Source organism: Macaca thibetana, chromosome 8 (assembly GCF_024542745.1).
Source record: "Macaca thibetana thibetana isolate TM-01 chromosome 8, ASM2454274v1, whole genome shotgun sequence".
NCBI lineage: Eukaryota > Metazoa > Chordata > Mammalia > Primates > Cercopithecidae > Macaca > Macaca thibetana.
In genome coordinates this window covers 29,924,080-29,936,943 of record NC_065585.1, presented here as the reverse complement: position 1 = coordinate 29,936,943, position 12,864 = coordinate 29,924,080, and the positions used below count along the sequence as shown (strand labels likewise).

At 38.1% G+C, this 12,864-nt stretch overlaps 1 long non-coding RNA gene across 1 annotated transcript in view; it reads right to left on the bottom strand.

Moving 5' to 3' along the window:
- LOC126960632 (uncharacterized) overlaps positions 1-11,804 on the bottom strand; it is a 72,137-nt gene extending 60,333 nt beyond the window's left edge. Inside the window, exon 1 of the long non-coding RNA XR_007728087.1 lies at positions 11,683-11,804. This is a non-coding gene — a long non-coding RNA (uncharacterized LOC126960632). The remainder of the gene's footprint in view (positions 1-11,682) is intronic.
- Between the last annotated feature and the right edge of the window lie 1,060 nt (positions 11,805-12,864).

Genomic DNA, 12,864 nt, shown 5'->3' with positions numbered 1-12,864 from the left:
TTTACGAGTAAAGTTTACAAAAAAGGGAATATTGAGCTGCAAAAGACGATGTGAATGCTGATTGAATACTGACCCTCAGAGTAACTAAGAAGTTTAAAGTTCCTGGCTGACTATTCTCTGCCTCAACCTAGAAGAGAAAATAAGGAAAGGATTTGAAGCTATCACACCAAGCTAGACATGAGTAACGAGTGAGGATGTTAGACACTGGAATGAAGTCATGGCATTTCTTCCTCAAGGGCCTTACTCTTTAAAACAGAGATCAATTCTCATATGCCTCAATGACTTCCTAAATCCCCTTCATCCTTCTGATTCTCTCTCTGGAGAAAGGGATTCCTTGACCTGGAATCCATCGCTATGCCAAATAGCCTTCAAGGTCAGGAAGCACTCTAGTATAATTCACCTAAATAGATCCGGCTTCAACTTGAATCCATTTCCTCTTGCTCTCTTTTTGGTGAGAAGAAAGAAACATTTGTCATGGAGCTTCATTTCAGCGCATTTCCAATAATTCAAAACAGTAATTTTGTGTTCTGGCCTTTCTTTCTTCATGCTAAATGATTTCTATTGCTTCAATATTTCACAAATTCTGTTCACGTTTTAATCTAGTTCATTACAATAGCAATCACAGCTCCTCAATTTATAGTACATATTGCAGTGAAAGTCTTCTAGAATCTGTTCTTCATATCCCTTTTATGCAATGGAACAAGCTTTAAGAATCTGCATCTCTGCGTCTCTGATATCAAAAGATGCATGATATTTTTAAGCCTTGAAAGCTGATCTGTTCATCTGAATATTCAACTTCATTCATCCACAACAGAGGGGTCAGATCTTGTATTGGAATGTCACTTCTACTTCCTAAAACTTAAATGTTTGTAGTTCCTGGGTATACTAGTCAAAAATATTTTTGCTACAAATGCCAAAAATCCAATGTGAACTAGCATAGAACAAAAGGGGGATTTATGTAACCAAGTAACAGAGGCAGCGGTTACAGCTGAGCTTCAATCATTATACAAAATCAAACATGACCAGTATTTTTTTTTTCCTCTTAGTCTCTTGATTCTGCTTCCCTTTGCACTCCACCTTCAATTTTTCTTCCTACTGACCAAGTCTCCAACATTTTAACTTGTAAATATCAGTTACATTTGCCCCCTCATCTCTATTTTTAATTCAACAACCATCAATCTGTTCTTTATCACGTCTTACCCAGACTAACAAGTTTTTCCTAAGAGGTTTCCCCTGTCCTCAGCTTCTTTCTTCTTAATCCATTTACAATGTAAATTATATCATGCCACTTCTGTGGTTATAAACCTCCAAAAAGTTCTTATTCTTTGGTGTACAAAAAATCTAAAATTCTACAATATTCAAGACCTACAATGAGGCACCCTTTGGATTTCACTAACTCCAACTTTTCCTAACAATTTAACTATTCTGAACTACTCTCATTTTTCTACATATGCCATGAATTAGAATTTCAGTCTAGGATGATTCTCTCTTCTCTGTCTACTAGGTCATATTTTTTAATATCCTTCAAGATGCAACTTAAATGGGATACCTTGTTTTAATGCCTCTAGTCAAAGTTAATCACTACTGGGGCAGTGGAGACAGTACAGTGCAATAATGAGCACCATTATATAGTTGATTTTCCAATTATTTATTTGCCAGCTTTTCTTCCTTGCTGGAGTATGTATTCTTTGTGAAAGAAAAGTTTATATCTGTTTCAGTTCTCAACTTGCACCCATCACTTATAAGCTGTATCCTCAGCATCTTCACTTCATCAATGTGATGGCGATAATACCACCGACTTCATAGGATAGTTCTGAGGACTAAATAATTAATACAAAGTGCTTAAAATATAAAATACCTGGTATGGAAAACATCCAATTAATATTAGTTGTTTTTGTAGTTGGTCGTTATTTTATTTTTACCACTGTTTCCTGGTTCACAGTTATACTCAATAAATGTTGGATGAATGAAAGAATTATTAGATCTGTGTAAGACAGAACAAAGAAATAAATGTATCTGGTGACCTCTAAATCTCTAGTAATACTACTTCCTAAGCTACAAAAATTTCCTGAAGCCTTTAATGAATGTTAGGAGCTGGTCACACCCAAACTGCATTATTAATACAGAGATATTGGATGATGTGTGAAAACAGAGTAGGTGATGCCCACTTGGGTCTACATGGGCATAACAAGGAGCTCTTCAAGCAAAGCTGCACCAGCTGCCAAGATAGCCTGATGGCTCCTAGCACAACCCTCCACAGGGCAGATTCCCCAGTGTCCCTTAAGAGAATCTATTCTCTACTACGTTCAAGACATACTGGAAAGGAAAACTGGCATTCCAACTGGATAGGCTAGGCAATCACATCCCCTTCTTGCATCCTCTTCTCTCCTAACATTCTCCATTCTATATTTCATCAGTACTGAGGGAAAAAATAACTTGCTCCTTTTTTTTTTTTTAAAAAAAAAAAAAACAGGGTCTCATTCTGTCAACCAACCTGAAGTGCAATGGTGCAATCATAGCTCACTGCAACCTCGAACTCCTGGGCTCAAGCAGTCATCCCACCTCAGCCTCCCAAGCAGTTGGGACTACAGATGTGCACCACCACACTCGGCTAATAGTTTGTTATTCTTGTAGATATTGGATCTTGCTATATTGCCCAGGCTGGTCTCAAACTCCTAGCCTCAAACAATTACTCAGCCTCTGTCTCCCAAAGAGCTGGGATTACAGGTGTGAGCCACCACACCCGGCCTAATTTATCCTTTTTAATGAAGTATATACACTAGTCTTTCTGCACTAAATGCTTCATTCAAGTGAGCTATGCAACTGAATCTTCATAATAATCATAGGTGATAGCTTATCAGTTTCAAATTATCAGCTAAAAAACTAATAAGCCAAACTTGTGTCCTTTACACTTTATTGTGTTATTTTTCAAAAATGAACTTGTAAGAAAACAATGGAAGGCCGGGTGTGGTGGCTCACAGCTATAATTCCAGCACTTTGGGAGGCCAAGGCAGGTAGATCACGAGGTCAGGAATTCAAGACCAGCCTGGCCTACATGGTAAAGCCCCATCTCTACTAAAAATTCAAAAATTAGCTGGGCATGGTGGCACGTCCCTGTAATCCCAGCTACTCAGGAGGCTGAGGCAGGAGATTCACTTGGACTCGGGAGGCAGAAGTTGTAGTGAGCTAAGACCACACCACTGTATTCCAGCCTGGGCAAGACAGAGAGACTCCATCTCAAAACAAAACAAAACAAACAAACAAAAAAAAAACCCAAAAACAAAAAAACAACAAAAATAAGGAAGATTGGAAATACAGATAGCATTCATCTTATATGTCTTATATGTTTATTCTCTTTTGGAATCAGAGAAATGGAATAAGAAAATGTAAAATGACTTTGGAAAGAAATAAATGGGAGAAAGAGAGGGCAGGGAGACAAAGAAAGTGTTAAGAAAGAGCAAGAAAATGCAGACTTCAGAATGAAGGCAATGTGTCTTCTTGGGTAAGACTTTTGTCATTCTTACCTAATTTCCATGCCTTTCAACTGATCCTCTAGTATCGTGCAAAGTCATAGATTTAGGAATCACATAATGTATTTTCATCTCTGCCAATGGTTGTATGAGTTTTGGCAAATTAATTATCCTCTCTGAATCTGTCTTCCTAATCTTTAAAACGAGTAAAATTATATGCTTCTTAAGATTGCTGAAAGGATGAAATGAGATAATTTATAGAATCCATACAGTCCAAGTTCCAGCAAAGAGTTTGTGGTCTGCATGTATGTGAAGACAGAAAGAGACAGAGAAACAGAGAGAGAAAAAAAAATGTGTATGTGTATGTATTTCCTTCCTTTTCTCATAAATTTTCAAGACCTATCCTTTTCATCACTAGGAAGGGAGGAAATAGTGATATACAGATGTTGTAAATATTGTGGCTTGTGTGCTGGAAAATATCTTTAAGATAATTTAATCCTGTGCCCTCATTTTACAGAGTCAAAGTCCTTAGAAAGTTAATCTTACCAGTCTAAATAGATGTTTTATCTTCTCCCATGAGCAATAACAACAACAAAATCAGGAAACTTTCCCTTCTTCTCAAAAATGATTAAGAATAAACAAATTCCACTGTGGATAGCACAGTTATTTGACATGTATACACTCCCTATGGAACTTATATAAGAACAAGCTATAATAAGCTAAATGGCAAATGAGAACAGAGACCAATACCATCATTTCTTTCACTAATAAGGAGAACTACCACAGCTTGTAACAAAATCATAGTGGCAGGTGCATTTCTCAGAGTTGAGTGCCTGGGGCACAAAATGAAGCAAGGAGATGAAGCTCTGTCCTATTTCTTTCTCATTAGTTATGCCCTTAATGCATTATTGGTGGTGGTCTCCTACCCATGGTGTCAATATTTGTCTCATGTTACTATGTGGCTTCTCAAATAGGAACTTGAAATGGATATTTCTGTCCTGATACCTTTTTATCCTATGAGACTACAGCTTCTTTACTATTTTATGGAGTTGAATTGCCTTAGACATTGAGGGAAGATAATAACTATGATATAATAGATGACTAAGTAGAATGCTTGACATTGTCATAGAAATATGACTTACATAATAGAAATTTCTCCCTGATCTTAAAATTGTCAATCATTTCCACCACCCAGACCTCTAATAACACTTTCAAGAACAGTGGAAAATGTTGATATTTTCCTCTAAAAATTATTTTAAAGTTTTGACAAATTATTTATTTTGGTTCCAACCAAATTGGGGGGAAATTTTAAAGTTTATTGTAAGTGGAATTTTCCATTTCTTTTTTTTCACCTCTTCTCTTTCAGTATCATGGTAGAAAGAACACTAATTTGGAAATGAGGTGATCTAAGTTTGAGTCACAGCTGTGCCCATAGCCAACTTTGTGTCTTATGAAAAACATTTAACTTTTTTTGTCTGTAAAATGAAGAGCAATCCAATCAGATGGTATCCAAAGCAATTTCACTATGGGCATCCCACTCTCAGGTTGGATTATACCCCTGAAGGCCAAATTCTAATTTGATCTTGAGAAGTTCTTCAAAACCCAGATTCTCCCTCTCCACTGAAAAACAAAAAACAAACAAACAACAAAAAAGGCGTCACTCACATTGGTTGTTGTCATAATTATTCCCTGCATTCTTATAAAATAGCTATTGTCTATATAATAAAAGCACAGAGGTAGAGTGAGGTGAAGAGAGAGATAGGACTACCTTGAGAAAAACACAATAGAGGAGTTGATACTCTCTCCTCTGTTTGTCAGAAGCAAGCATGGCACAGATTTAGGGACTACCTCTATCATGACTCTGTTCTGAGAGAACATGCTAGACATATGCCCCAGGAGGCCTAATGGGACACCAAGTAATAGCACAGCCTAGGAAGGTTATGTGTCATATTCAGTGCAGTTTCATTGCCAAATGGAGAAACAGAAACCTGGGCCCAGGCCACAGGATAGTACAGCAGGGGCTTGAGCTATTGTTGCTTCTCTGATTGCTTGCCCAAGCCCACCCTTGACCACTGCAGGGCTCTGCCCAGTCTGAGGCAGAGGGTCTACCCTCTGAGACAGGGTAGCCCCTGAGAGAGGAGAGCAGAGCTGGGACTCAGGAGATAGCATGAGGGCATGGGGCCGTCCACGCTGGCCTTAAGCCATGCCTGTTCTGTTTCTTAGCTTTCTTTCTGTGTTGTGTTTTGTTTTTTTTATTACCGCCATAAAAGCCTTAAGATTTACTAACTTTGCTTCTGATCAATTTACTTTTTCTTCAGAAAATTAACTCTCTTCTCTAAACCTTCATTTTATAACACTCTCCTCAGATTCCCTTCATCGTTCAATAACTTCTCACTCTCAACCACAATAACAAAACTGCATTTCATTTTCCATGCTTCCCTTATAAATGACCAGATTCAAACTTAGACCAGAATAGGAAGTCTCTGCTCCTTACCATCCATCAGGCTTGGCAATGTCACCCCCAACTCAGAACAGAATGAGGCAACCTGGCCTTAAAGATGTGGGTTTTCAGAGACGGTGGTGTTAAATTCCAACTCTGCTCTGACATTCAAGAGATCACGAAGTTCACCCAAGCTCTGTGAGTCATAGTTTATCACCTCTTAAAGTGGAACAGTAAATCTCCATTTCAGAGGATTTTAATAAAGGTTTAATTTGATAATTTAAATAGACAACACAGTGCCTGGTACACAGTAGAGGTTTAAAAATTATATTTAATTTTAATGCTTTCATAACTACTTTTATTAATATGTGAAATTAAAAAGCCAAAAAAATGCATCGAATGATGCAAGAAAAGAATATATGTATTTATTTGTTATCTTCGAGGCATTTAAAATTAATAATATGATTTTTAAAAAATTAAAATTTATTTCTTATTTACATTGCTGGAAGAAGTCAATTTGAGAAAGAATAAATTGTTTTCACAAATTCTAAACAATATCTCACACCAGGAATAATGTCTGACAATAGTAAGTGCTCAATAAATATTTGAATAAATGAACAAACGTCTCTCCTTATAAACTTTCTCTGAAATCAGGAGACACTAGAAGATTCCCACATTTACTCTCTTTTATTGTGAGTCATTTACCTGGACTACATCCCACAAGCCTAACAAGACTTTCTGATCGGCAGCTCTGTTCTTCACACTCTGTTTACTCTCACGCGTTCCCTGAGTGCAGAAAGTGCGGCTCTTAAGTAGGGAAACTGATTATCTTCTCTGTCTGTTCATTTTGGTCTCTGCCAGGAGATTAGGGTGATTAGGTGTCCTTGATGTTCAGTACACTGGTTATGAAAGAGGTAATAGTGCCTCTCTCTTTGGGACAAAATAGCCCATATTAGCACTCTCGTGTCCAATCATCAGTGTTCATTTTAAAAGGAGCATTAAATAAAAAAGAATAAAATACTAAGTGCCATTCGATATTCTAGACTGGATTCTGGACTAGAAAAAGGGACATTCATAGAAAATCTGTTGAAATCTTAATGCAGCCTGTAATTTAGTCAATAATATTGTGTCAATGTTAGTTTCTTAGGTTTGACAAATGGACAGTGGTTATGTGAGATGTTAACAATAGCTGGAGCTGGATGAAGGCCATACAGTAAATATGGTATCTCTGCAACTTTTAGGTAAGTCTAAAATTATTCCCACATTTTAAAAGTTTATTTAAAATTATCAAGGAGAAAATCCAAGATGCTGGCCACTTGGTTGTGATATGGTGACAGCAGTTACATTACATTAAGGAGCCACACAGGTTGGTGACAGGTAAAAAAGAGCACAGAGTTGTGGGTGATTATCATAATTACAGCAAACACACATAGGGCTTCTATATATAGTGATGAAATTGATTTATCTATATAAAATATCTTAATCTTCACAATAATATGAGGTAAAAACTGTTAGTATACCCATTTTGTAGATAAGGAAACTGAGGCTGAAATGACTGAATTATTTCCCAAGGTTACCAAATTAGAAAGATGCAAAGCCAGCATTATGAACTTAGGCAGTTTGCTTCCAATCTTGTGCTGTTAACACTAACCATCCTACAAGTGAAGTAAGATAAGGTAAAAAATAAAAAGAGGCTAAAGGTGTGTTTATGAAAGATGAATAAGAAATAATAGTAGCATTATTTTAGTAGCATCTAATAGTAACATTAGAAATAACGTTAAAAAAGAAGAAGAAGCAACCTTAGACATGACCTGGGTTTTCATTCCAGCTGTACTGTTAGGTTGGTGCAAACATAATTGCAGTTTCTGCATTGTTGAAATTTGCTGTTTGATATTGGAATACATTCTTAAATAAATGTGGTTATGGTATACATCATTTTAATGTGCATTTCTCGCTCTTTTTTTTTTGCTAATGACTTATGACTTGCTGTTTATTTTATATTTATTTTAGACTACAGAAATGGTGTTAGACAAAAAGCAAATTTGAGTGATTTTCCTTTTTGAGTTCAAAATGGGTCATAAAACAGCAGAGACAACACACAACATCAATAATGCATTCTGCCCATAAGCTGCTAATGAACGTACAGTGCAGTGGCGGTTCAAGAAGTTTTGCAAAGGAGATGAGAGCCTTGAAAATGAGGAGCATAGAGGCCGGCGATCACAAGTTGACAATGTCCAATTGAGAGCCATCATCAAAGCTGATCCTCTTAGAACTACCACAAGAAATTGCGGAAGAAGAGGCCGGGCATGGTGGTTTATGCCTCTAATCCCAGCACTTTGGGAGGCCAACGCGGGTGGATCACGAGGTCAGGAGATCGAGACCATCCTGGCTAACATGGTGAAACCTCGTCTCTATTAAAGATACAAAGAATTAGCCGGGCATGGTGGTGGGAGCCCGTAGTCCCAGCTACTCGGGAGGCTGGGGCAGGAGAATGGCGTGAACCCAGGAGGCAGAGGTTGCAGTGAGCTGAGATCATGCCACTGCACTCCAGTCTGGGCAACAGAGCAAGACTTTGCCTCAAAAAAAAGAAAAGGAAAGAAAAGAAAAGAAATTCCTGAAGAACTTAATGCCAACCATTCTACGGTCGTTTGGCATTTGACGCAAATTGGAAAGGTGAGAAAGCTTGATAAGTGGGTGCCTCATGAGCTGAGCGAAAAGTTTAGAAAGTCATTGTTTTGAAATGTCATCTTCTCTTATTTTACACAACAACAACAAACCATTTCTCGATCGGTCTGTGACGTGTGATGAAAAGTGAATTTTATACGACAACCAGTGATGAACACCTCAGTGTCTAGACTGAGAACTTCAAAAGCACTTCCCAAAGCCAAACTTGCACCACAAAAAGGTCACGGTCACTGGTGGTCTGTTGCCGGTTGGATCCACTACAGCTTTCTGAATCCCAACGAAACTATTACATCTGAGAAGTATGCTCACCAAATCGATGAGATGCACTAAAAACTGCACCACCTGCAACCAGCGATGGTCAACAGAAAGGGCCCAATTCTTCTCCACGACAACGCCCGACCACACGTCGCACAACCAACACTTCAAAAATTGAACAAACTGGGCTATGAAGTTTTGCGTCATCCACTGCGTCATTCACCTGCCCTCTCGCCAATCGACTACCACTTCAAACACCTGCACAACGTTTTGCAGGGAAAACACTTCCACAACCAGCAGGATACAGAGAATGCTTTCCAGAGTTGAATCCTGAAGCTCTTTTTCCACTACACGAATAAACAAACTTATTTCTTGTTGGCAATGATGTGTTTACTGTGATGATTCCTATTTTGATTAATAAAGAAGTGTTTCAGCCTAGTTATAATGATTTAAAATTCACGGTCTAGAATCACAATTACTTCTGCACAAACCTAATAGTATAGCAACTAGCTGTGGAAACTTCAGCAATCCAATACATTTTTTGAGCCACAGTTTTCTTATCTTTAAAAAGATGATCATTGTGATTACCTCCAGGTGTGTTTTAAACTCTACCACTCTAAGGTATAGTACAAGTGGCAGATTATTAGAATGCTCTCTCCTCCCATCTCTCCCCAAAAAACATCCTAGGAAAATACGAACAACCAGCCATTTCTGCCACAATGGGTTGCCATGGGAGCAACATTAACATAGGTATTTTATTAACATAGTTTGAAAGCTAAGTAATTTAATTTCAAAAATATGTCTAACAAGTCATCTAGTATTTTATAGAATATTAAAAACAAAGCAATTGTAACTAAATAGGTAATGTAACTTAATTCCAAGATAATTTATTAACTAAGTGAAAAATTCTGAACATCCAAATGTGCTAGAAAGAAAATAAAAACCTGGGAAACAAAAGTGAATCATACGTGATTTCTGCCATCGGTAATTGGAAAGTGCTTACAGTTGGGGTGCATATGCTTTAAAGATAGTAACAATAAAATGTGACAAGTAACACTGAAAAGGGACTGAAGGAGAAGGACCATCTAAGACAAAAGAGAAATGGAGAACTAGAAACATTTCTTCAGGTGGAGAAGAGGAAAAGAAGATTCTAGAAAAAGAGAATTGTGCATGCAAAGAAAAGACTGGGAAATGGTGAGGGATCCTGAGAAGTTGGCGCATCAGTTGAATGAAAGGAAATTGAGATGCTGGGGTGGCGGGGGCATGGGGAGGCCATCAATATAAATTTAGCTCCATTGGTCAATACCAAGAAAGGCAATCAGATGAGGGCTGTAAGCAGCAGGAAGCTACTTGGATTAGATTTGATTTTGAAGAATGGCATTAACTATCCTATTGTACACTGACCTAATCAGGTCACATCTGGAACATTAGGTTCAATTATAAGTGCTCCATTTTGAGAAGAGCACTAACAAACAGAAACACATGCCAAGAGGCTACTGGGGTGGCAAATGAACTGAAAACCGTCTAATAATGAAAAAGAGCATTTTAAGCTAATTTCTGCAAGTGTAGCCAAGAGCTACCTCTTGCACTTGACTGCAGTACCTATCCCCCACACAATCTTGCCCAAATCTAATATTTACTCCATTCCTAAGAATGTGGGCTTTAGTTTGTAAATGGGAATGCAGAAGCTTGGGGCAGGTGCAGGTGTGTGAGAGAAGGAAGAGGTAACTGGAGAAAGGAGGAGGATAGAAGAGCATCTTTAGCCCACCAGTCCCATGTATTGGTATACATCCACTAAGGAAAAAGAGGAAGAAGCTCATAGAACTATTGAGGGGAATTTCTGAGACGACAGAGAGCAGCTTTTGGCATCTGAAGATAATTTAAGGCAGAAAGCTGAGAAAGATGACCCTTACCTTTTCTTGGTATTGCCCATAGCACTGCTTGATTTTGTTTGTTTGTTTGTTGTAAGCTCTAGAAATCCCAGTAGCATCTGGTATATACTTTTGAAATGACTTTGGGCTTTTCATGGCGAGCAGTGATAACAGATATAAACAAGTAGACAAATACGAATACAAGTAGAACTGAGGCCCATGGTTATACTGCTTAAAAACTTAAAAATTCTTTTGCAGACCTCCAGATAGAACTGAAGGCAATTTGAGGATGAGGACCAAAGTCCTGCGGCTTCACAGGTGGAAACAAATCCACAGACAATGAATTACTCATTGAATATGGTTCACCCTAAAAGAGGGTAGACCAACAGAAGATGATGAAATCCTGTTATGAAGAATAAAATACTATAGGAGTGGGCCAGGGACAATTGAAAAAAATAATACAGAGGCATGTTTCAGCTCAACACAAAATAAAAACAAACCACAACTTGAACCTGTTTCTCATTTAACACTGAAACAAGCTACCTTGGAAAGAAATATCATTACTGGAGGTATTCAAGGAAGAGCTAGATGACTGTCTGTCCAGGAGAAGAGAGAAGATCTTTGGTCTTGGAACCTGTCTGAATTTTATTCTGGCTTGCTGTGTGATCTTGAGCCCATCACTTCATCTCTGTGAGACTTGGTTGGTTCATCTGCAGGCACAGATTATACCCACCTTTTAGCTGATTTGAGAATTGGAGTTACATTTCATAAAGTATCTAAAACAGTGCCAGATATATAGCAAGTGTGCAATCAATAGGAGCTGCTAGTTTCTTTATCACATTATTATTACGAGAGTCAGTTCAGAGGATAAATTAGATAATAACTGTTTAAGTCAGCTTGGCTTGCCATTACAAAATATCATAGACTTGGTAACTTAAACAACAGAAATTTGTTTTCTCACAGTTCTGGAGGCTGGAAGTTCTAGATCAAAGTACTAGCATGGTTAGGCTCTGGTGATGGCTCTCTTCCTGGCTTGCAGATGGCAGCCTTCTTGCTGTGTCTTCCTGTGGTCCTTCCTGAGAGTTTGCACTAGGGGATAGAGAGAAAAGAAGGGAGAGGAAGAGAGAGATGTAGAATTCATTTCCTCCTCTTACAAGGCCACCAATCCTATCAGATTAGAGCCCCACACATATAACTTCATTTAACCTTGATTACCTTCTAAAAGCCGTATCTTTAAATAGTCATATTAGGGATGTGGAGCTTCAGCACATGGGGTTTAGGGGGACACAATACAGTCCATAGCAACCACTAAGGACTTTCTGTAAATTTTCACATTTCAAAAGCACTCTATAATTGACAAACACTTTATTTCACTTAATTCCATGGTTCCATGCCTACTCTTGCCAGTGTTGCCTCTTACCCTCTGCCTTTTCAATTCCTAATCATTACAGGCCTTTACACATCACTCCCCAAGGATGTCGTCTCTGAACCTATAGGCTAAGTAAGATGTCCTCATTAGGCATTCACATAGCACTCTGTATGTTCATTTTGTAGCCCTTCATAAAACTGCATTAAACATTTTGAGTCTTTTCTAAATGCTTCCTTTCACTAGTAACCCTCTATGCTCCACTGGGATACAGACAGGTTTTGCCTTTTCCACCTCTGTATTGTCTGCGGTAACATAGTTGTGGCACACAATACATTTACCATAAGCATTAATTAATTAACTAAAAATCATTAGGTTGGTGCAAAAGTAATTGTAGTTTTGCCATTGAAGGTAATGGCAAAAACTGCAATTAGTTTGCATCAACCTAATAAGAGATGCTCCTTGCATACCTCTACCCCCAGCAATGTTGTTCTTGACACCTACTTGAAACCTGTCCATCCAAACTTTATCCACTAAAGTAAATTTGGTACTTCTGTGTTCACTCTGTCCATACTAATGATATAACACTTGACTACAATTAAGCATAACTGTCTTCACATAAACTTGCTAACACTGATGCCAGGAACTCAGAGTTTTTATTCTCAGAAATTACACAAACTGATAAAAAGATGGGTAGGAATATATGCAACACATTGTCAGGTGTGTTTGCGCCGCTAGTATCTTGCTCCCTGTAACACTGGACATAAAAGTGCAAGA